General features: G+C 36.4%; 2 long non-coding RNA genes and 1 pseudogene across 5 annotated transcripts; 2 read left to right on the top strand and 1 right to left on the bottom strand.

The window, feature by feature from the left end:
* The first annotated feature begins 1726 nt into the window (after positions 1-1726).
* LOC141637881 (uncharacterized) lies at positions 1727-5594 on the top strand. Of its 3 annotated transcripts, XR_012541936.1 has the most exons (5): positions 1727-2650; positions 3037-3087; positions 3450-3516; positions 3748-4685; positions 4934-5594. It is a non-coding gene; the product is annotated as an uncharacterized LOC141637881 (long non-coding RNA). The 3 variants fall into 3 exon arrangements; XR_012541935.1 differs by having other exon boundaries at positions 3450-4685; XR_012541937.1 differs by having other exon boundaries at positions 3314-4685.
* Positions 5595-16087: 10493 nt separating this feature from the next.
* On the bottom strand, positions 16088-19220 carry LOC141637873 (potassium transporter 5-like; annotated as a pseudogene).
* Positions 19221-20629: 1409 nt separating this feature from the next.
* Positions 20630-24946, top strand: LOC141637867 (uncharacterized). 2 transcript variants are annotated; one of them, XR_012541933.1, is made up of 4 exons: positions 20630-21162; positions 21323-21367; positions 22364-22516; positions 24568-24946. It is a non-coding gene; the product is annotated as an uncharacterized LOC141637867 (long non-coding RNA). The 2 variants fall into 2 exon arrangements; XR_012541932.1 differs by having other exon boundaries at positions 20630-21367.
* Positions 24947-25061: the final 115 nt, after the last annotated feature.

The raw sequence follows: 25061 nt of genomic DNA, 5'->3' as shown, positions 1-25061 counted from the left end.
AATATCCATAAAAAATTTATTTTTTAGTCACTTCATATCAATCACCATGTAGTACACCTTTGGTAAAGAAATACAAGTGTAAATGTAAAGAAATACGAGTGTAAATGTTAAGAAATACGACTGTAAATGTTAAGAAATATGAGTGTAAATTTAAAGAAATACGAGTGTAAATGTGAGGAGATACAATTGTAAATTTAAGAGAAATACGAGTGTAAATGTGAAGAGATACAAGTGTAAATTTAAATAAAAACGAGTGTAAATGTGAGGAAATACAAGTGTAAATTTAAAGAATTAGGAGTGTAAATCTGACAAAAATGTATAGAATACGAGTGTAAATCTGAAAATAAATATATTTATTAGATCTAATAATAAAAAACATGACAATATGATTATTTTTCAATAATCTACTATATATTTTTTTTAATCTAAGAATAAAATGTGGTAATTGTCTTTAAACACAAATAAGAAAAAAAAAAAACAAAAAAAAAATATAAAAAAAACAAGGAAAACGAGAAAGAGAGAAAAAAAACAAATAACACACAAATACACTGATCACTTTTCTCATTTCATGTACCAAACTAAAACCAAACACCCATAACCTGCGGTTACCACCCACAAATACACGACTCTCCGATCTTTAAAAAAAAAAACAAAAAGGAAAACGAGAAAGAGAGAAAGAGAGAAAAGTTGTGGTGGTGGAGGGCGACAGTAGCAGCCGCGGCAAAGGACGAGAGAAAGGTGGCGGTTGGCAAATCTGGGGTTTTTTTTTTTTAAATCGAGTAGAAGGTGCAGGGGAGTTTTTTGGTGGTGGTCAATCGTATTGTGGGAGGGCGGCAGGGTTAGTTTTTGGTGGTGGCTGTGGGTGACAGAAAAGGAGGAAGGGGGTGATGTAGAACTGTTTTGGTGGTGGTTGTCGGGTAGTCGAGTTTTGGAGAATAGGTTGTCGGGTTGTGGTTGTCGGTTAGTCAGGTTGTGGTTATGTCAGTAGGTACGTGGTGGTGTATTGGTGTTGGGGTGGGGAGGACCGTGAGTCGAGGTGATGTGGTGGTGGTGTTAAGTGGTGTCGAGGGGATACAGGGGTGGTGGAATTGTGGGTTGGGCGGTTGGTGGTGGTAGATCTGGTATGATGGGAGGTGGTGGTGGTCGTGGGGGATGGTGGCGTAAGGCTGCGTGATGTTGTGGTCGCCGGGTGTGTGACTGGTGGGTGGTGCGTCGTGATGGCGGCGGGTGTCTGAGTGGTGGGTGGTATGACGGTGGTGTATGGTGATGACTGATGAGGATAGGAGGAGAATGAGGGGGAAAAAAAATTTTGATTGGTTTTGAATTTTTTGGTGTTTTTAGAGAGATGAGAGAAATGTAATTGTGTGAGATGAGAGAGAAGTGAGTGGAAAATAAATGATATATAGTAAAATTAGTGGTTGATTAGTGAAGGTAGTGAGGGAAAGTGATTAATTAGCTTCAATCCCCTCCATTTAGCATTAATCCCTCCCTTTTCCCCTTCAATCTCAACCCTCCATCCTATCTTTTATATTCGCTTAAGAGAACATGGACAATGAATTTGGGTGGGCTCGATTGATCCTTCTTCTCTCTCTCTCTCTCTCTCTCTCTCTCTCTCTCTATATATATATATATATATATATATATATATATATATATATATATATATAGGCGAGATCCCGTACGAACTTGAGTTCCGTGCGAACTGTACGAACCAATTTAAAAAAAAAGGGGGCGCTCAAACATAATGAAGACTAACCAGGCCCACCAAATAAACATACTCACATTCGCATGCAACTTTATTCCCAGCCCTTAACTTTCAACTCTAATACTTTTCCTCGACGATGCTCCGACGCCGGTAACGCTGACGTACTCCGACGCTAGCTATCACTTCGCCGACGATCTTGCCTTTCCTTCTCTCCAAGCACCAAAACATTACTCCCCTTCCCATCGCATCTCCCTTCTCCGACGAGGCTGTTAGTTTAAGAAAATTGGAGTTTTAATTGCATATATACTATAAACGAGGTAATAATTCGAGAAATTAATTGTAATAACAACCTATTTAGTAGATTTAGAGTTGTTTTATGTTTCTATTGGCCAAATAAGAGTCTACTGGAGGTGACGAAGGAAAATAGGCGACGATGATGTGGTGTTTGTGGGTGGTTGTGAGTGGCTCGGAATGGTGGCAGAATGGGTGAGGAAATGTGTTGAATGTTATGTAGTGGTCTGGTATGTTGAATCGGTGGATTTAGTGGTTAGCGCAACTTTGATTTCGATCATAGTTGCTGATACAGATTCAAGGGGCTATCGGGGCTGATGGTGGGAACGGGGCTGGTTGTGGGGTTAGTTTAGCGATGATGGTGGTGGTGGTGATAACGGTAGGTGGTAGTAGTTGATCTTTAGAACTTGGATACAGAAAATAGTATCCCGGATACACGTGGTATTACTACTTGATACACAAATCGATTGTGTATCTAGTAGTAATATCATGTGTATCCGGCAGTAATTCCATATGTACTCGGTAGTAATATGTGTATTTACACATTTGGACTTAGAATGTAATTATGTTTGTGGCTAACGAGGCCTGTGAAGAAAGCTAGGAACTGTGCCGGAAGAAGAATGGCGACGATGATAGGGTCCTTATGATTTTCGGGTTAGTTTCTGGTTAGTTGTTACAGTTCTTGTTAATTAAGTCATTTTCAGGTCATTTCTGGTTGAAGTCTTGTGCCATTGATGTTTTTGTTCCCAGTTACTTTTTTCTGTGTTGGGATCGGGTCAATTTTACCTGGTTTACAACTTTACACACACCCTTACCCTGTCAAAATGCAGCAATGCTATTTTGATCAGATCAGGGCCATAATTTCAATGCATGTACTATATTTCCTTGATCTGCCATCATTCCGCAACTTAAAATGGCCATAATTCCTGTTGTATTGCAGTACTTGTGGTCGATTTTTGTCTTAAACTGACCATCTTTATTTATGCAATTCATGGTTATTCTCGTTTTCTTTCTTTTTAACAATCCCGCTTTTTTCACAGGCACTTGCTTTTCATGTAGATTGATTGGTGCAAGCAGCAGATTCAGTTTTGGTAATTATATTTCAGTTTTTATGGCAATCAATCCCAAGTTTTTAATCATCAGAAAACCTTGTAACCAACCTTCTTAATTTTTACGCAACTCAGCTTATTTAAAATCGGAAAGCTAATTAAACAAACTTACCTTGTGCAAGGCAATTTTACAGAAGTATTTGTGTATCTATACTGCGGCGTTACGTCTTGCTCTTATTCATTGAACAAAATGTATGCTTGTCCAAAGGTTTGGGTGCGCCTTGGAACTGTCATTGTCGGGTCAACGATTTTTTTTTATCATGGAAGCAATATTCTCCCAGCGACTCTTGTTGCACATTTTTCTTTATGTCTATGTAAAACACCTAAATGCGAAGGTTTTACAGGATGAGGATCATGACCCACCATCAAATAACAGCAAACAATGTGGAATATACTTTGTCCTGCATTCAGGTATTTCGCAGTCGCACGAGACTGAGTTTATGACCGATTTGGGTTAGCTTGAAACATAGTGATAGCAGTGGTGGTGTATGACCACTCTTTCATTTTCGTAAAATGGAGTATTTTACTCCCTTCTGTGCATGACCGCTCTTGCTTGGGTTAGCTTATTCGGGACTGTCTCGTAGAATATGACTATACAGTGTTGTATGCGGGTTACATTATGTGACGTCAGTCATTTGTCAGGGTTATGTCGGACCAGCTTTGTGTTACACGGAGTAAAGTTGTTGTCTTATTGAGTTATTGAGACTAGCTACTGACTGGTAGTTTACTGCTAGCGGTTCTTCACGCGGCTTATTTCATATTGCTTAACCAAGTGCTCCTGAGAATGTGAAAGCTGAGCTCGGAATAATTTATATCCCGGCCAAGTTGTGTCAGATGGCATGCCAATTTTTCCTGAACTTGAACAAGCAAGAGTCTTTGAAGCATTGGGATAACAATATTGTTGTTTTACATTGCCTTTGATAGTTGATTCAAGGTTTTGAATTAGGATGGTGGTGTATGTCACATGGAGACTCTGAACGCTACTGGTTGTGAAGCCATACACTTGACTGGTCGGCGTCAGGGAGTGTTTAGTTATGGTGGTTGATGCGGTGGCAAAGATTGAAGAGTGGTGGGTATGGTGTTCCTCCGCAGTGCGTAATGGCGGTGGTATTGTGTGGTGTTAGTCGGTGGTGCTAGGGTGGTTATGGTGGTGGTGGTGGTAGTGGAGGGATGGTTATGGTGGTACTGGTAGCTCATAGTTTGTGCCTTTGGGGGTGGATACATGAAGTACTGTCACCAGATACATGTATGAGTATTATTAGATACATGTATGATTTATGTATCTAACATCACTAATACGTGTATCTGGATAAGTAATATGTGTATCTAGGTAATGTTAGCAATGAATCAGAGTCCTAAGCTGAGTAATAATTCTAGATTGAATATTCCTTCAGCAAAGCCTTTCTTGAAGCGACACTTCTCGTTCGGATCAAAGAGCAATAAATCAGCTTTAGAAAGCCCGTCTATTAGGGAAAAAGGGATTGTTCTTTAGAAAGCCCGTCTATTAGGGAAAAAGGGATTGTTCTGGGCAATGTCTAGCAGGGTGTGAGCATCATTTTCTATAGTTTGAGATTATAAAGGTGAGGAATTATGTTCCAAAATTTTACACAAACTTAGGAGAGACGGTCTTACATGTGAGTCAAATCAATAGCCAAACAATTAAATGAGTGCTGCAAGTATTTGAATTTGTTTCACATGTGATATTGTCTCATACGAGACTTGTAAGAAATCGAGGCATCGAGCAGTTTGCTCTGCATTTGTCTTTTTAATGTGATCCGGATTTAGCATATTTGCTCTTGTTTAAGCATTGTTTCATCTCATTTTGCAGGTTTTCTATAGGATTGCTGTGGTCATGTGAAGACTGTTCTCTTTTCGTTCTTGCTCATACAAAACGCAATGAGAACTGAATTCGGGTTGTTCCTCAGAGTCAGTACACCTTTGCCGTATAAAGTGATATTGGTGGCTTCACACTGTAAAGAAGAATACAAAGGATATAGTATATGATAAGAAGACAAGAAGTCTCACTAGCTAGGTGATCAAATGTGTTCAATGTACCAGCATCGTGTCGGTTTCTGGTATTTTATTAATGTTAATGTACATCTACATTCATTTGAAAACCGAAAATTGAATCATCATTTGGTATGGAATATAATATTCCAAGCTTCTGAACATCTCACACAAACTTGAAGCAATCTTCAAGTTTGAGTCCACCGGTGATAGGAAAAGTCGCGTGGTTGAAAGCACTGGTGTCGTGGTGAACTACAATTTGGTCATTGTCGGATCTGCTGAGACTTAGGGGAAACGTGAGTTTACTGATATGGGAAAAAGGAAGTAAGCTCCGTCGCCAGAGACAAATGGCAGAGACATCAGGGTAACTGAAAGAAGTTGTATTATATCAACTCTACAGTGTGAATTTGTGTATTTGGTACTGGTGTGTGAATTTTGATTTACATTTTCCTAATATTCTGATGCAAAAGTTCTATGATCTATTACATATGTGCTTTTAATACACCTCTAATGCACAGAGAGAGTTAAACAAATGTGACATGCCACCATTAGCTTCAATAATTTTTCATTTTATTTACCTTCTTTAGTTTAAGTCATTTTTAAGTTCTACCAGATGAAGAGTTGAAGATTTAATTAGGGAACATTCAGATTCAGATTTTCAAATTATACTGAAGCTTAGCTGATTAGGCATGAAATTGCTTAGAAGAGAAGTAGACATAACTCAAAAGCAAACCATAGCTTCAATATATCAATGCAGCATCAAGTTTTGGTCTCAAAGATGGGTACTTAAAAAGTGGATGGATTTTAATGAAGGTCATGGACTTTCAAGCGGAATCTTAATAGAAGCATCATTTTTCTATAACAATGTATATTCAGGACCACAGATATATGTTGTTTTGACCTTTGTATAGATAGTACATTAGTACTCCCTCCGACCACAAATAAGGACCACGTATAATGATGTGTATCTAGTAAGGTAAAAGGATGTATCTAGTAAGGTAAAAGAGTGTATCTAAAGTAAATGAAACGAACTTAAGTAAAGCAAATGAATGTATCTAACAAAGTAAAAGAGTGTATCTACTTTTGCAGAGGTGTGTATCTAGAAGATAAAAGTATGTATATATAAGCGAGGTAAAGGTTTATTTAAAGAAGACAATAAATGTATCTAAATAAATAAAGATAAGTATCTAACAACTTAAAGAAGTGTATTTATCTAGCAAGGTAAAAGTATATATCTAGAAACTTAAAAGAGTGTATCTAGCTAGCTAAAGATATGTATCTAGAAACTTAAGGGAGTGTATCTAGCTAGCTGTTTAGCTAGATGTATGTATCTAGAACCTTAAACAAGTGTATTTAACATGCTAAAAGTTTGTATCCAGCAACTTAATGGGATCAAACGAAGGGGGCGGGTAATCGAAATTTCGGGACGGAAAAGGACTTATGATTGGGTTAGGCGACCCGCTACCCAGGGCCGCTGAAGTTGCTCAATTAATTTGGTAAAATACTCCGTAACAAAAAAAAAATCATATGGTAATATGTTATTTGCATGTGTCAGACATTAATGATCTTGAGTTTATAGAAATTTTAATCGTAATACTCCTTTTATCTTAGTCAACTATTTACTTTCATTTTTTTCCGTGAAAGAGATTTTAAACAAAGGTAAACAAATAAGTGAAATAAGATAAGTTTGCCAATAGTTTTTTATTTATTCTAGTTGTCTCATGCATGCATGGTCGTATGGAATATGTAAACCACAAATAGAATATACGCAAACTAAGTGTAATTGAGATCAATATTACTCCGTATGAGTTTATGACATACTATAAAATTGGGTACCTTGATAAATAATACAGACTTGGAGTACATCGTAATTAATTAAAGTCTCATAATTCAGGTACTCAATAAATAATAAGAGTAATGTTGAATTAAAGTCACAACAAGGTAAGAAGTTGAATAATCTGTATAGAAAGTAAAAAGCATAGGGAGTATACTTCAACTTCTAAAATCCTACCTTCGGTACAACAGAAATTCTACTACATCAAAATCTATCTATAATCTCAATTTCATGAACAAACACCATTCATGTCATCTTCTATTCGAAATAAGAGCCTAGATACACAAATATGTTGCTGTAGATACACAAGTCCGTTGTTGTAGATACGCAAATATACTTGTGTATCCAGAAGAATACATTGGTGTATGTAGAGTATTATTCTATCTATCCACCAACAATCACCATCTAATTCATAACCCATCACCATACATGACCCGCTGACCACCGCCTTCGGTGGCTCTCCCGACCACCGTCACACACAACAGCCCTTCTACCCACATTTCCACCATCAGATTACTCGTCTCACTCCCACTCCCATGAGCCCTTCGTCGACACTATCAGCGGCCATTATCCAGACGTCGTCGGCGACGCCACTGATCATCGCTAGTCATGCCCAGCCACTCCCATGACCACCACCACTCACTCCACTTAATCATAAATTACCACCGCCTACAACTCCATTGTTGCTTAGTCTCACATCACCTCGTCACTATGGGTTATTAGAAGATTTCGCAGTCAAATAGACTATTTCGACCAGGACTCATCCCCACGGCCAGCACCACTCCTCATCCCCGACGACCAGCACCACCTCAGTCGACGCCTTACCCCAGACGTCACCATCAGCACTCAAAACACTACACCTAACTGCATTTCTTCTGATCTCATTAGATCCAATGTTTGCCAACAATTTCTCTCCTCCATTTCTCCAAAATTAATCAAATTCAAACCCTAAATTACTTCAAAATCAGATAATTAAGATATCAATATGCATGAATTTTAAAATCTGGCTGATTTAATTATAGGGAATAAACCCAATTCAGATTGTCAATTGTTTGATTATCACGTCATGGTGCTCGTTGTCGTCGCCGGCAGCAGGTCGAGGGTGGAAGTATTAGAGGATTGGGGAAATAGTAAGAGAAGGAAAGAGTCGTCCCCGGATGACATTATTGGAATATTTCGAACCAAATAGTTCCTGTTTTAGCCGTAAATCACTATAGTGTGGTGATGGTACGGCAACCAGGCTAGCGACTTGACAAGGTTCAGAGGAAAAAGAAAATGGAGAAGAAAGGGGCGGTGTTGATTAAATCTCCGATAAAAAGAGAGAAGGACAAAGAGGGGAGGGCGAATATCGCCGGCGACGGGTGAGAACTGATGGAGGAGCAATGCTGCTACGCCGATGAGGTGGTTACCGGAGCTCCGGCGGTGGCATGGTGGTGGTGATCTGGTGAATAAGGGTGAAGAAGTTGAGTAGTTAGGATTTATGGGGTTGGAAGGAGAGGAAATGTAAGAAAGAGTTAAGCGTCTGGGGAACAATAAAATGAAATCTCTATTCCTAATAAGGCAGTCAATATTAGCCCTTGATTTGTTTGATCTGAGGGCTTAGAAGGGGTTCGTACGGTTCGCACCGTAAAAAGGTTCGCACGAGATCCTGATTCTATATATATATATATATATATATATATATATATATATATATATTCCATTTTGAAAAAACTTGTTTTTAAATAAAATTATTATTGTTATGAATTTGCGAACATCAGATTTCGGTCATTATGTTACGGGAACAAACTGGTTTTTAACTCTATATTAACCTCTATAGATCGGATTAACTAAAAACTAGAGATAGTTTGAACAAAAACAATGAACAAATGTGAAACGTAACAAGAAATATAAAGAACGAGAAGAAGAAGAAGAAGAAGAAGAAGAAGAAGAAGAAGAAGAAGAAGAAGAAGCCTTAAAGTCATGACCAATCTTCCCTTTTATCTTACTAGAATCGTCTTGTTCATTATTGCTTGTATTTTCGTTTTTTTTTTTTCATTTTAATTTTATTGAGAAATTAAAGAGAGAAAATTATGGTTTGTTGGTGCAAATGATCTGAGCAATAAGGAGGAACGAAGAGAGATTTGGAGATTTAAGAAGGCAATAGTTTGATGCGTGCATTTTATATAGCCTTTTTAGGAAATTAATGCACGCATTTCTATGCTATTATAGTACTTATTTCTACGAATATGCCCCCGAATTGCGTACTTTGGAATTTCTTGTACTAATTGCAGTAATGTGCTTAAAGATGTGGAATTGAGCCTAAAACCGTCTTCCAAGCTTGCATTTAGAAGACAATTAGATTTGGAGCTTAGGAACTACCATTTTGGTGATGCGCATAGGAGTAAGGAAGCTTAGCGGACAAAGGAAGAGCTTCAAACTACTACTGCCTACTTTTAAGAGTCATATCTCGAGTTCTAAAATATATAATCAGTTGATTCTAGTTGGAGATTAAAGCTTATCCTCTCAGCTTTCCAACGCCATGAAAATCGCTTGATTCTTACAAGTAACGAAGAAATGGCGGCCGTTTGAAGTTCAGTGCGTAAAGCAGGAAATTACGCGCTGAAGCTCTCGATCGAGAACTCTGAAATATACACATTTCAATCGACCAGCTGCTCTTTTGGATCGGCCACCTTGAGTTCTTTATGTTGTTCGATCGAGCTAATCGAGTCGGACGTAGCTTATCTTATGTCGAGACTATCTTATATTTAGTTTTATCTTATAATAAATATCTCTTCTACTATATAAGAGATAATTAGGTTAGAATAAAGAGGGACTTCTTTCATCACTTCTCATTGTTCACTTTTCCTCTCTATTTTTCCGGATCTAACTACGTAATCCCTTGTCTCTCTTTAATTTAATTCTAGTTTTAACTATTTTTGCATCTCGTAATTCTTTGCTCTTTTACTTATTGTTACTATTTGTTATTATATCAAGTAGTAGTTATTGCTTCTTCTTTAAATCCATCTTTTGCTATGTCGAATTTAGTTGTTCTTATTGCTATTAGTTTTATTCTTGTCATGTTTAGCTAATTCTCCCTTGCTAAGACCTAGGGGAGCTATGATTTTAAGGGAATCGTGAAATAAGTAATTAGGTTTAACGCGAATTTGATCTACGTTGTTAATCGCTAGATTTAACTGTTCTTGTCTAATTGAGTCGACGCAGTTAGTCATTAAACCGCGGTACACCTTGACCTAGATCGGAAGATTGGAAGGGGTAAGACCTGTAGCGAACATTAGGGCACGTAGTGAGGGCGGATGCTAAGCTATTAGTGTCTTAGGGGGAATTGAGATCGGAAGGAGATATTCATTGCTCCGTAGATTAGACTTGCATTACCTGAGACCTTAGACTACATTACTTGAGAATCATGGTGAACCGACTGTCTTAGCTGCTTTCTCTTTACTTATTTACTCTCTACTCATTTGCTCTCTTTCTTTCTCTTGACCTTATTAGTTTAGTTCATATACTCAAACCCCCATCCTGTGACATCTGACAAACTTAAATTAGCAAGTAGAAACAATAGCCTCCTTGAGGAGATCGACCATATTTACCGCTAGCTTCAGTTAGTAGTATTAGGTTTATTTTTGATACTAAACGACGGTATCAAATTTTGGCGTTGTTGCCGGGGAGGCGATGCTTTTTGCTTGCTTTATTTTTGTTTGTCTTTAGCCTCAAGGGATTTATTCCTTGAGGCAGTTTTTATCTTTTTCTTTAGTGCTATTTTGATAAGTCTACAGGTCTATTAGACAGATTTCAGAGAGAGATTATCGAAGGTAAGGCTTGAGTACCTTCGATTCTTTAGCCAAGATGAGGTCCGTCTCCCAACTTATAGCCCATTTTGAAGCTCCAACCGTCAGAACTGATAATTGGGAGAGGAAAGAGTCTTGGGGTTGTGGAAGTCGCCAAGGTTTTGCTCCTTCTATACCGGTGCCACCACAACCGCTGCAACAACAAGGTCTTCAATAGCTTTGTTATGCTAACCCACCGCAACACACCCCTCCTGTTGAAAAGAATGAATGGTTCGAGAAATTGTTCCCAATTGTAAATATCTTGGTTTCGAGTGTGGAAAAATCCAAAGCTCAAGACATCCGTCTTGAGAAGTTGCAGGCCCAAGTAAATGGGATTATCGAAAAAGTTGAGCTTCCTGAACAGAAGTCAATGATAGGGGCATTTGCACTAACGACGCAGAAGTCTTATGCGGAAACTGACATCCGTATAAAGAAGCTACAGATTCAGTTTGATCAATTAGTTGCTGGGGAAGACCAGTATGAGACGGCGTATGCAATCCATACCGAGAGTATTCCATTGTCCGTTGATGCTGGTACTGCAGTTTGTACTGATGCACGTGCTGACCTGAGCATTAAATTCGATCGTAACATCCCGAGTACTCAATCGAACATTATGGAGGGAATACTATTCGATCGACCCCCTGCTGATGGTCGATCGAGCAAATGTATTGAGAAAGCGTTCGATCGAAAAGAACTAAGTGATCGATCGAACAAAGCTGGAATTAAGACGTTCGATCGAGAGGACTCAAGTGATCGATTGAACGATGCTGAAACAAAAATGTTCGATCGAACACTATTGCAGAGGATTCATTCGATCGAAGGCTTGCACATGTTCGATCGAGAAATGACACTGTTCGATCAGCCCCTGTAGCCTCGGAAACTATTCAATCGTCACCCATGCCTATCCCGAATGACGATATGAAGGAGAATACGGTTAAAGCCTATCTTATTCAAGTTCCTTTTCCACGAAGGTTGTTGCCGCACCACGGATTCCTGGATCTTATATGGGTTCTTAACGTCGGTGAGCATTATAATGAGCTTATGGCCCAGGTACCCTCTTATGCTAAATTTATTAAGCAGACTTTATGTTGTGAGAGGGATGCTAGTGTTATTGAGACTGTAGTTATGACTGAAGAGTGCAACGCACTTCTTCAGACTGGGACCCCTTCTAAGTTGTCTAACCCAGGTAGTTTTTCCATACCATGTCATATAGGGACCCAATTAATCGACAATGCTTTATGTGACCTTGGTGCTAGTGTCAGTGTGTTACCTTTGTCTCTTGCTAAGAGATTAGGTTTGAGTAAGTTTAAGCGTACTAGCATTACTGTACAGATAGCCGATCGTTCTTTATCACGGCCTAAAGGAGTTTTGGATGATGTACCTGTCAGGATAGGGAAATTCTTTATTCCCGTTGATTTTGTTGTTTTAGATATACCCGAAGACCGTCACACTCCCATTATCTTGGGATGACCATTTTTGTGCACTGCTGGTGCAATTATAGATGTCGGGGCTAAGACACTTACCTTTCAGGTAGGAGGAGAGGATTTGGTTTTTACCAAGTCTAATGCATGTATGGAACCCATGCGAGCCATGCTCTTTGATGCTACTCCTCCTATAGAGTCCGTGGAGATACCATCTGATATTCCTTATGAGTCACATATTGCTGCTGTTATAACACCTCCGCCCTAGTTTAGGAGCAAATTGGAGGAACATTATTTTGTTTCTCTTTTTACAGGTCTTGACAGGTTCGAGGACCCGGGAGGTGAGATGGGTGCTCTCAAGTTGGAGTCTGGAACTACCCAGATACCTGGAGGAGGTTTTGAGGAAGCTATGCTGTCTAGGAAGTTGTTGCGTGCCGACGTTAGAGATTGGGATCCCGATGATTGGAGGAGCTGTTGTTCTTCCGTTGCCATGCTGTGGAGGCCGGAAGCAGATTTGACGATTGCTGAAGTTATTGCTTCCAGTCAGAGGCCTAGTAGTGAGCAATTGCTTTGTGTTGCTGGTTGACAAAAGAGGGCCGAGCTAGGACCTTCTAATCTAGCGCTACCGGGAGGCAGCCCGTAATTTTAGAACTTTTTATTTATTTTTGAACATTTTATTTAGTTTTGTTGTGTGCCTTAATAATTAGCCTACTCGACTATAGACTATGAACAATTTAGCTCTCTTTGCTTTGGCAATACTTTTGTGCGGTTGCTATTTGCGAATTTGCAGGTACTCCTGCATTCTGTTCGCAATTTAGCTGCTCTGAAGCCGCTAGCTGCGACCTCCCTTGTTGTTGGCTAGTTTGGGGAGGTCCACGTTTCCCTCTTTCGCGTTATCCTGTGAGTTCCTTAGCTCCTTTTCTACTTCATCTTCTTAGTTTGCATTTTTCCCTTTCCCATTTTTTTTGCTGTTGTTAGTTGTTGTGTACAATGAGGACATTGTACAATTTGGTTTGGGGAGGGTAATGCATCCATATCTTAGTGTCTGCATTTTGTTTTTTTGCATTTTTTGTTTGCACGTTTAAATTTTCACATGCATTGTTGTTTCGTTTCAGAAGAAATTAAAAACTCACAAAAATTTAAAAAATTTCGAAAATCAAAGAAAAATCACGTTTAATTTGCATATTAGGTTGAGTCGATTGAGTATTTCGTTCTTTGTAAATTGTTTCTTTGCTTAAGCCTTACAATTTATCACATCTTTTAGTAAAATTCAAAGTAATATCTCGAATTTTGTTTCAAAATTTGTTGAACTAGTAGACTTGACTTGAAAATTTTGGCAAACTACAATAACTTTACGAGGATTAGAGCCTTATAAACTGGTGACATTCATGACCGGTTTCATCTAGGACTGTGAGTAGTTTACTCCCTGCATGTCGTGTAATATCAAATGCACAAGTATGATATTTAATTGCTTATTGACTACATACGTTCGGGTTTGTGGATGGTATTATATGTTTGGAGAATGCTTGCAAAATCCCCTTTTATTCATTTTACCCATTAACTCCACCTTTAGCCAAAATTGCCGGTTGACCCATAAACTACACCCAAATTTAAGCCTACCCTGCGTTGAGCTAGTTAGTGTTGTTTATTGTGGTACATGTGCTCTTGTATCGGTTTTGGTTCGTATCATTTTATCGGAGTTGGTATTTGGAGAAATTGGAGATTTGGAGTTGGAATTGGTATTAATGGAAGTTAGCTGAATATCATGAGAAATGAAAAAAAAAAAAGAAATAGAAAAAAAAAGTTGAGAAAAATGGAACGAAAAAAAAGAAACAAAGAGAAAAAGGAAAGAAAGAAAAAAAAGAGAAGTTTAATTGTATTCCCGCGCTCTATTCACATATTTTTGGGAATTGTGGGTTATTCATAAGCTAATTATTTTTGGTTTCCGACTCTTTTATTTGGTGCTAGTGAGTTTTATGCCACAGTTCCGGCATTGTACTTTATTTTAATTGAGTTAGAAGTTGGGATGTTGTTAGATGGTTTTAATAGGTAGCTAGCTTGACGCTTTACCTTCTCTTCCATAATTGTTTCTGCCCCTTCTTACCCATAGCCTCACTTATCCAAATTTTGCAAGTATTCAGCATGTGATAGATCTTGAACGGTTGGAATGTATGTGTAAGGTAGCTAGAATTACTTATCATACTATATTGCATGCATGATCATGTTGATCGAAGTCTAGGTGAGCGACTTTTACTTCTTTCTCTCTTACATATAATCTGCTTACCATTTGCTTTGATGAGAGAGCAGTGACCCGGGAGAGTCCGATCTTAAAAGTCTTTCAAGGTCAAAAGTTCAACATCTTTTTGAAATATGTATAAATTCGTTTGCTTTGACATTTAGCTATTAGTAGTTGATTCATATGCATTAAATGGTTTGAGTCGACGGTTTTCAGCTTGTCCATGTTTTACTCCTACCTATTTAGTCCTAGCTAGTTGCATTAGTTTGCTTGAGGACAAGCAAAGGTTTGGTTTGGGGAAGTTTGATGCGTGCATTTTATATAGTCTTTTTAGGAAATTAATGCACGCATTTCTATGCTATTATAGTAGTTATTTCTACGAATATGCCCCCGAATTGCGTACTTTGGGATTTCTTATACTAATTGCAGAAATGTGCTTAAAGATGCGGAATTGAGCCTAAAACCGTCTTCCAAGCTTGCATTTAGGTGACAATTAGATTTGGAGCTTAGGAACTACCATTTTGGTGATGCGCATAGCAGTAAGGAAGCTTAGCGGACAAAGGAAGAGCTTCAAACTACTAATGCCTACTTTGAAGAGCCATATCTCGAGTTCTACAACAGATAATCAGTTTATTCCAATTGGAAGTGAAAGCTTATCCTCTAATCTTTCCAACGCCATGAAAATCACTTGATTCTTACAAGTAACGAAGAAATGGCGGCCGTTTGAAGTTCAGTGCGCAAAGCAGGAAATTACGCGCTGAAGCTCTCGATCGAGAACTCTGAAATATACACATTTCGATCGACCAGCTGCTCTTTTGGATCGACCACCTTGAGTCCTTTATGTTTTTCGATCGAGCTAATCGAGTCGGGCGCAGCTTATCTTATGTCGAGACTATCTTATATTTAGTTTTATCTTATAATAAATATCTCTTCTAGTATATAAGAGATAATTAGGTTAGAATAAAGGGGGGACTTCTTTCATCACTTCTCGACTGTTCACTTTTCCCTCTCTATTTTTCCAGATCTAACTACGAAATCCCTTGTCTCTCTTTAATTTAATTCTAGTTTTAACTATTTTTGCATCTCGTAATTCCTTGCTCTTTTACTTATTGTTACTATTTGTTATTATATCAAGTAGTAGTTATTGCTTCTTATTTAAATCCATATTTTGCTATGTCGAGTTTAGTTGTTCTTATTGCTATTAGTTTTATTCTTGCCATGTTTAGCTAATTCTCCCTTGCTAAGACATAGGGGAGCCATGATTTTAAGGGAATCGTGAAATAAGTAATTAGGTTTAACGCGAATTTGATCTACGTTGTTAATCGCTAGATTTAACTGTTCTTGTCTAATTGAGTCGACGCAGTTAGTCATTAAACCGCGGTACACCTTGACCTAGATCGGAAGATTGGAAGGGGTAAGACCTGTAGCGAACATTAGGGCACGTAGTGAGGGCGGAAATTAAGCTATTATTGTCTTAGGGCGAATTGAGACCGGAAGGAGATATTCATTGCTCCGTAGATTAGACTTGCATTACCTGAGACCTTAGACTACATTACTTGAGAATCATGGTGAACCGACTGTCTTAGCTGCTTTCTCTTTACTTATTTACTCTCTACTCATTTGCTCTCTTTCTTTCTCTTGACCTTATTAGTTTAGATCAAATACTCAAACCCTCATCCTGTGACATCTGACAAACTTAAATTAGCAAGTAGAAACAATAGCCTCCCTGTGGAGATCGACCTTATTTACCGCTAGCTTCAGTTATCAGTATTAGGTTTATTTTTGATACTAAACGACGGTATCATAGTTCATAGAGAAAAATTTAAGAGGTAGCTAAATGAAAGGCAAGGAAGATTATTGCCCAATATACAAAGATGTGTCCGTTGGTGTGGCTTGGATAGCCGTTGGTGTGGCTCAGATAGCTGTTGGGAAGAGCTTGTAGAATAGGATCGTATTACCCCACTGTCCATGTAATCCTCGTGTGGCTCCTCAATTACTTCCACAACATGGTCGACATTAACATCACTTGGTCGTTTTGCAAGGAGCGAGTCATCCCTCACAAACTTTGAAAGCTTTTCCACTAGGAGCTTCTCGAATGGCTCATCGTTATTTAGAGAATCCATGTACCCAAAGCTAACAATGCAATAGAAGACATATAGTTCTAGAGGGTTGACTCTACTGAACGAGAATCGTTCCTCAATTGGTACCGTACTCACCGACAATGTCTTAACATGGCAAAGACAACCACCGATAGCAAAGCCGGAACATTCTGAACATAATGCTCAAAGATGGTAGGAATTCCTAAGTCTGAGTAGAAGATGGTCATTATCGGAATGCGATAGAAATTAGTCTTGCAAGTAATCTCCCTTAATTTTTACGGGGAAAGTTTATTCTCGGCCTCATAGTTATACCTTTTGTGGTAGTCATGGTTCTAAATATATATATATATATATATATATATATATATATATATATATATATATATATATATATATATATATATATATATATATATATATATTAATAAAAGAGGATTTTTTTTCGAGCGATTCTAAGTTGTCCACATCATCAAAAATCAATTTAGGAAAGTTTCATAAATAATAATGTTTGATGTAAAGAATAAAATGGAGAATCTTTTAATTATTATAGTATATAGTATATAGTATATAGTATATAGTATATAGTATATAGTATATAGTATATAGTATATATTTCCTAATTTATATTCAAGTCATGTTTCTATATTCCCAAAGATAAAAAAAAATGGTACCATTAGAGTATATTTTTCTATTATTTACGTATATTTTAATTATGATAAAAAAAAAACGTACGAACATGGTATAGTACTAAGTACGAAAAAGATGGTGTATTTTTTGGTATGTTATTTGTCCAACATTGAAAAATAATATAGATATGGTTAATATATGAAGTATAAAGAGTCGAATTGGGGTGATCCTATATTCCTATGATTATAAATATGAGTCATCTTTAAACTTACGTGTCAACAACCTAAAATCGTTTGAGTCTCTTAAGTATTGTCTTAGAGGTCTCTTATTAGAGTTTTTATTATTATATCTACAATAGCGAAATTTAGTTATTATTTGTTTTTCTCGCATAAATAATAAACGGTAGGTGTGTATGTATTTATCTTCTATTTTCAATGAAATGAATATTGTAATCGTATGTAAACAAATAATTATATGTAAAAATTAAAGCCTTATAATATGTTTTTCATTATAACTAAGTTAATTACCCCGTGTAACGCACGAGCTTTCAACCTAGTAAGCATTATGCACAACAAGAAGCATGCAAAGGCAACAGGGAAGAATCCGCCGTGCGGGAATTTGTATATCACTGAACTCAAGTAGGTAATCTCTACGGGCATGATGCTGCAGATGTAGGCTATTACTAAAAATATGTTTGTTTTCCATATTATTAGCATAACAAGAATCATAAATGATGATGTAATTCCCTCGGCAAACACAAATCAAGAACCGCAATTCTCCCATTACAAATTACACTGACCACATCTTAAACAAATAGACCACAATGATGAAGCATGTTCGATTATATACCAAAATGTGTATGAAATTTAAAAGTCAGGAGATGGGAGATAGAGTGTATGAGACATACCATATGCATTTCCAATCTTTTCAGGAGTTCGAAAGGCTAATGTCACGATGACACTAGCGACCATGATGAAATAGTTTACTTCTGGAATGTAAACTTGTCCTTCAACCTTGTCTGATGTGTGAACTACAGTGACATGAGGGAAGCATTCTAGAGCCAAAGATTGTTGTATGATGGAGAACGTCCCCGAATACATAGCTTCACTTGCTATGATTGTTGGCGCAATAGTTATCATAAACATCGGCCAATACAATGGACCTGTTAAATAAACAAAACAATTAGCTACCAGTTGACAAATTAGATACTAATGATAAGTTAGAGACAAATTTAGATCAAAATCCATAATATAATTGGAAATAGGGAATTGATGTAATTTTTTTGTTATATTTTTTTATGTGAAAAAGTTATTATATTAGGTAAAAATATCCAGAAAAAAAAAACTTGTCCAAAATATGTTAAGATTGAGCTCATTTTATAGATATTTACAAAGGATATAACCGTTTTTTCTTATTATAATCAACTACTCTTTTCTCTTTTGCAGAGCAAGTGAAGGAAGAGGGTAGGAAAGTACAACTTCTGCAAGGTTGCAGACAATCCCCCTTCCTATATAATTTTCAACAGATAGTTGCCACTCTTACATTTCTTAGCCAATGACAATCAAGCACGTACTAGGTCATTAGTCAATCAATACCATGAGAAGAGGTCGCCAATTGACCCTATTTAGTAATGGGTCATACTAATTAACTAACTAATCCTTAATTAACTTAACCCAACTATGCTTGGGGATGGTCTAACAGTTTCAAAATAGAAAATTGGTCTTTAGCACAAAATAAATAAGAAGCTGGAATAAATAATTGAAACATGGAGTCTAACAAATAATCAAATAAAAGTCATTGTTTCCTAGTTAAATCAACAAGAGATAAGAAAGAAGACATACCTTTGCCATTATTATTGGCCCGTAAGACAATGAAAATGTACTTGGTTACGGGTAACAGAGTAATCGTATAGTAGATAAGCGAAAGGGCTCCCAATATGTCTTTACCATCCTTAATACCTTTAGGAAAAGTGCTTGCATATACGTATAGGGGTGAAGTTCCGATATCTCCGTATATCACCCCTAGGCTTTGGCATGCGAGCGACAATACGATAGCCAAGCTCATTTCCTATAGCATAACATATTGTCAAACTTAATTAGTCGGATAATTTTATACACACTAAAATGACATGTCATACCACTTGTACCCTTACAACCAACCAACTCATTTTATGTTATATAATCACATATAACTTGAATTAATAATTTAGTTATACACGTACAATGGTCCCGATAAGAATAATTAAACCACTTATTACCTTAGGCGAAACCAGATAGTAGCAAGGGGTAGTTACCCCAATACAACTTGCTAAAGTATAAGAGTAAATAAGACTGCATAAACAACATCAGCATGCGAGTGCTCTAGTGATAAGTCATTGGCCTTCTATATAAACAGGTTGGGTTTGATTCCTACAGTCTACAACTAGTGAATTTTTAATTTTATTTTCCAACTCGGGATTACATAGGACTTTACGGGCGCACTTAAAAATATTTGGTGCATGCAATTGCAATTGACTTTGTGTTTCCCTAATTTTATACTCCGTAATCCATATCCTCTTATTACAACTCATTTAATAATTTACGTTAAAGAAAAAAAAATTAATACTACCCATTATATAGGAGTACTAATTATAAATTTCTCATATTCAAAATTGTCTTAACTTAAGACGGCTATCACACATGATTAAAAGAAAGGTTAAAATATTGTGTAAGTTAAGACAATCTTAAACAAGACGAACTGATGACTTTTGTTGTAAATACAAGTTGTATAACTTTTGTTAGTAACACTTGTAAAGTTATAATTTTACGAATTCTTCAAATATAATAGTGTCACTATAGTATTAAACTACGTATTAATCTACTAAGACTTAAGAGCTTAAGCACAATTAACAACCTCAACACAATAAGAGCGAAAACAATTTATCTTTTTTCAAGTTGAAAAATGCGATTATTACTGAAATTTATGATTTTATATCCGTGTTTTTATTATCTTAAAAATGTTACAAAAGTTCCGCTACCCTATATTTTAATTTCTAGCTTCGCCCCTGCTTATTATAAAGTACTTCGTAAGGTCATTAAGGGTTGTGTCTACTAATTACGTAATCAACATAGTTAACCTTAATATGTTAAATTTTTTCTAATTTTTGCTTTTGTAATTAGTAATATAATATGAGTACCAACAAAAGGCGCATAAAAAATGGGAAATCTATCTATCTATCTATATCTATCTACCGCATATCTCATTATAGACAGACACTATTCGCCTATAGTTATAGACGGATAGTGTCCGTCTATAATGAAAATTAGTGATCTATCATCATTTAATATATTAAAGCAACAGCCACTATACAATAAAATGTTTACGTGTTATGTTGTTAGCAATCTACCGTATTTTATACATGTATACATACATATTTTATACTAATATAGAAATATGGAACCGTCACAAACAAATAAACTACCCACTACCTTCATTATTCCTCTTTGTGTTGTTCTATTCCGTCCCAATTCCTCAACCTCTCTCCAACCTCTCATCCTTTTCTAATCAGAAATAATACCATCAATCACCATCGCATGAATAACTTCATAAACCGCAGAGTTAAGCGAATCACTAAAAGACAACCGCAACACCGATTAAACCAGATAAGTCCCTTTTTTTTCCTGTTCGGTCGTTTTAGTTAATGTACAATTTTTTTGTAGATGTGTTGTAAGTTGGGGATTAATGTAAGGCTCATATTTTTCCTGGGTGGTTTTAAAGCCCTCGGATGACGGCGACATTATTTGCGCTGATTCAATTGTTTGCGTTTCGTATTATAGGGTATACTTTGCTTTAAAGGAATTCTAAAGATTCTTATTAACTGATTTCGACATTATTTGTTGATTTTAATTGGATTTTTATCCATAAATTGCTGGCGGATTGAACCCACGTTAATGGCGGTGAAGAGTATTGAGTTTTCGGTAGGAGTATGGGACAATTTGATGGTGAAATGGGATTTATCTAAACACCGGTTAAGTAAACATCATATAACTTTGATTTATGCTTTTATATAGTAAATCTTAGTTATTATTTGCCCCGTTCGTATTATACGGAGTACTGTATTTCTCATTCATAACGATATTTGTCGAGACATTTAGACGTGCTAATAGTGACGATTTAATATTGAACAGGCTAACTGGGTGAGCGTTCTACAATGGGTGAATAAGACATAAAGAGTAAGTGATTGAAGGTTATTGTACAATTTGGTTGTATAGCTCATAGTTGTTACTATTATTAGTTATTCGACTCTTAAGGGTAAAAACCTTCAATATTTGTGTACTCTCTACTTCTGAACCTCATCGGGATGATTGTATTTACTTATTTATATGCCTTTAATTATTAGCTTTTCAACCATAATTGTTTACTTGATATCTTATCGTTGATGTTCTATATCAGTACTTTTCGTTTTGCAACATCACGTTCAAGACGTCTATTTTGAAATTGTTAGGAGTTTTTCTTTTTGTTTTTGAACCTTCACTATCTCGATCAATTACCTTTCGTATGTTGCTCAAACTCGATCAATGGGTCCATGGATCTAATATTAGGTAAAATTTTGCTATAGTCGTTTTATAAACATCTTTGTCTATATAATTCTTATTTGGCCATACATTTATGGCCATATACCCATTTACATCGTTTATGTAAATTATAAGTATTTTGGAGCTTCCACACCCAAAGAGAATTTTTCAGTGGTGGCTGAGAAAAGCTTACGATGGAGGGCATCGTGGTACCTCTTTTTCTGTGTTGGTTTTAATGGAATTTCATTTGTCACTCATGCCAATGAGTAATTTAATCTAGATGTTAAATATCTACGGTTTCGTATATGAAGGCTCATTAAGTTAATGTCATAGGCTTTACTTGATAATGTTAGAACTATTAATTTGGATCCATAGTCATTGGTACAAACTACGTAAAGCCATTGTCAAAGCTAACTTAGCTTCTAAAAACCAAGACTCTTTGGGTCACTTATCAATCTCATTAGAAGATAGTTATTACCTGTCATAATGAACTTGGTTTTTCTTGGAAATTTCTAATTACATATTTTGCTAGACCCTATACATCTGAAGCCTATCATGTTAGTTTTTCAGTATTCCTTTATTTTCGACTGCAGTCCAAGTTTTTCAGGTTAACCTGGATGAGTGGATGACTAATTAAGCTTTTTTTTTTGCTAGGTAAATATTTGTGAACCGAGTCCTACCTACAAGAATATCACGCAAGTTTCATGGTTGGTTTCAATTAGGAAATAAGCGCACAAAGGCATAATATTTTCATCCCGACAAATTGTACGTGATTGTGGTCTTCTCCAAACTGTCATCTATTACCTGGTATGGTATCAGTTTTTTGATAGCATACTTCTCAAAGATAAAACTTTTCTCCAATGGGAGGATTAGGGGCTGATTCGAGCTACCAAACAATAAGGAAATAAAATTCTAAAAAATAGTTTCACATTGAAAAAGGAATAATCGCAAGCTTTTTGCAGTAAAAAAAATGCGCCAGATTCGGGTGGGGTGTGCGCTCACTGTTGTGAACTTTGCTATTAACAATAAACACTCGCCTATTTCATTGAGTACATCTATTTTTTATTTGGTTTTTTAAATGCGCTTTTTTTTAAAATTATGCTATAGTCGTTTATTTATCCCATCTACAAAAATTGTCAATTATTTATCGCGTATCGGGAGTAACAAATGTTATGGCTTGGTGATTTTTAGCTCAAAATTATACCTTTTCCAATAATTTATCATTTTTAATGAATATTTTTGCGTCTATGTTTGCATCAACATAAGAGTTAACATTATTTTATTGATATACATATATGGGTACAAGTTTTAGGCAGAGTTCAGAGTGATAATTTCACTTTTTTTTTTTGTATACTTTAATTGGTGACTCATATATTTTTATAGTGAATTTTGTATATAACTCCCTTTTATGTACCGTTTTTTTACAAATAACCCCCTTTTAAGTTCATTTTTACAAATAACCCCCTTAAATATCACTTAATCCTAAAAATTACCCCCAATGTTAGATTACGCTAACGATTTTTATAAAACCCGATCTATATACGATATTACGACTCAAACTTATGTAATATACCTAAACTACCCTTACCCTTGCCTTACTCAGAAGTGTCATAACACTACCCACCGCACCCTTTCTAATTGTAATCAAAAACGCAAATAATGGGCAAAAAACAATCTGAATATAACCAAATCAGTACTCTAAAATCAAACACACAATTATCTTCACATCACAATTAATTGCAAAATCTGAAGTTACATGTGCACGTTAGTCACACCCCACCTGGAGTTCTCAATTTACAAACGCAATTAATTAGCCGAAACCCAAGTACAAATATAATCTGCGAAATTGCTAATGATGGCGACGGAGTTGGAGCGAGTCAGACGATAAGGTGGAAGTTGCGGGTGATGGCGATGGATGTGGACGCGATTTTGAGCGAGTCTGACCAACATCATTGCTCCCATTTTCCCCTTTCTATCATTGCTCCAATCTTTCCCCTTTCTTATTACTCCATCTTTATTGATGACATCCAAATTGTTTGGGATTCAATTTCAATAGTTCCCTCCTTCTCAACGCGACTCAATCTTCGATTCTTCAAATATGCGATTCTATAGATGGGGATGCTCGAATATACAGAGGCCGTGGATTGTGAGCTACAACTCTACAAGCAAACCGTGTCTTCAACAATTGCTCGCTCCTCTACTGGTCATCTCCCCTTGTGTTTAATGGGAAAGGAGTGTTGAAATTAGGGTTTAATGGATTGATTTGGGGTGTATGGTTATTCGCATACTCTGAAAACATGATAGTTAATTTGGTGTTTATTTTCTAATTTGGGGATTTGCGATTAAGTGAGATGAGAGAATGAATGGTATGTTTCTTAGTGGGTAGTGTTATGAGTAAGGTAAGGGTAGTTTAGGTATGTTACATAAGTTTGAGTCGTAATATCGTATATAGATCGGGTTTTATAAAAATCGTTAGCGAAATCAACATTGGGGGTAATTTTTAGGATTAAGTGATATTTAAGGGGGTTATTTGTAAAAATGAACTTAAAAGGGGGTTATTTGTAAAAAATGGTACATAAAAGGGGGTTATATACAAAATTCACATTGTTATATTGGGTTGTTTGCAAAACTTTATATTAGAATTTGCTAAATGAGAATACAATATACACTCACACAATCAGCCAGTGTAGGGGAGTGGAAATTATGCTGCATCTCTTTTAATTTGTTTCATTACTTTCTTACCTATGTGACAAAATAAATGAAAAACTACTCTGTATACGCTTTGTTTGTTAAGCTTCCCTATTGCATACATATTTTTCCAATCTCATATGGCATAACTAATTCTCTTTTTTGTTTAGGACCAAAATGAGTCGAACGATCATTACGTTCTCTTGCAAAAACCATTCTGCTGATCGTGTGCTCGCGCTACAAGTCTACGACAAGCCATTGTTTCTGAAATTGCAAATATGATATGACGACAATTGGCAAATAAGCACGGCTAATATTTGAAATGAACTCCAAGTGAGGATTTAGTGAAAATTAGTGAGGATTTAGGGAATATTAGTGACATACTTTTAGGGTGATAACATACCCTGGGTCACAAGGTGCAATGCGCAGCTTTAATTTTACATTTTGCATCTTTTAAGTTATGTTTGAAACTTTATATTACATAGTATTATTTTAGAGCAAAAAAAAACTTTGGAGAGACGACCCGTTACATATTTTTTCGTACTTTTCTTTTTCATATATTATAATCATTTTTATTATTACCTCAGTTTAATAGTATACGTACCCATTTTATTACTTTTGTACCATTTTTCCATCAATTTATAATGAGTTGGTCTTTCTTCAG

The sequence above is a fragment of the Silene latifolia genome, unplaced genomic scaffold, assembly GCF_048544455.1.
Source record: "Silene latifolia isolate original U9 population unplaced genomic scaffold, ASM4854445v1 scaffold_154, whole genome shotgun sequence".
Classification (NCBI taxonomy): domain Eukaryota; kingdom Viridiplantae; phylum Streptophyta; class Magnoliopsida; order Caryophyllales; family Caryophyllaceae; genus Silene; species Silene latifolia.
Note: the sequence above shows the minus strand (reverse complement) of the source record. Positions and strands in the feature narration are given on the sequence as shown.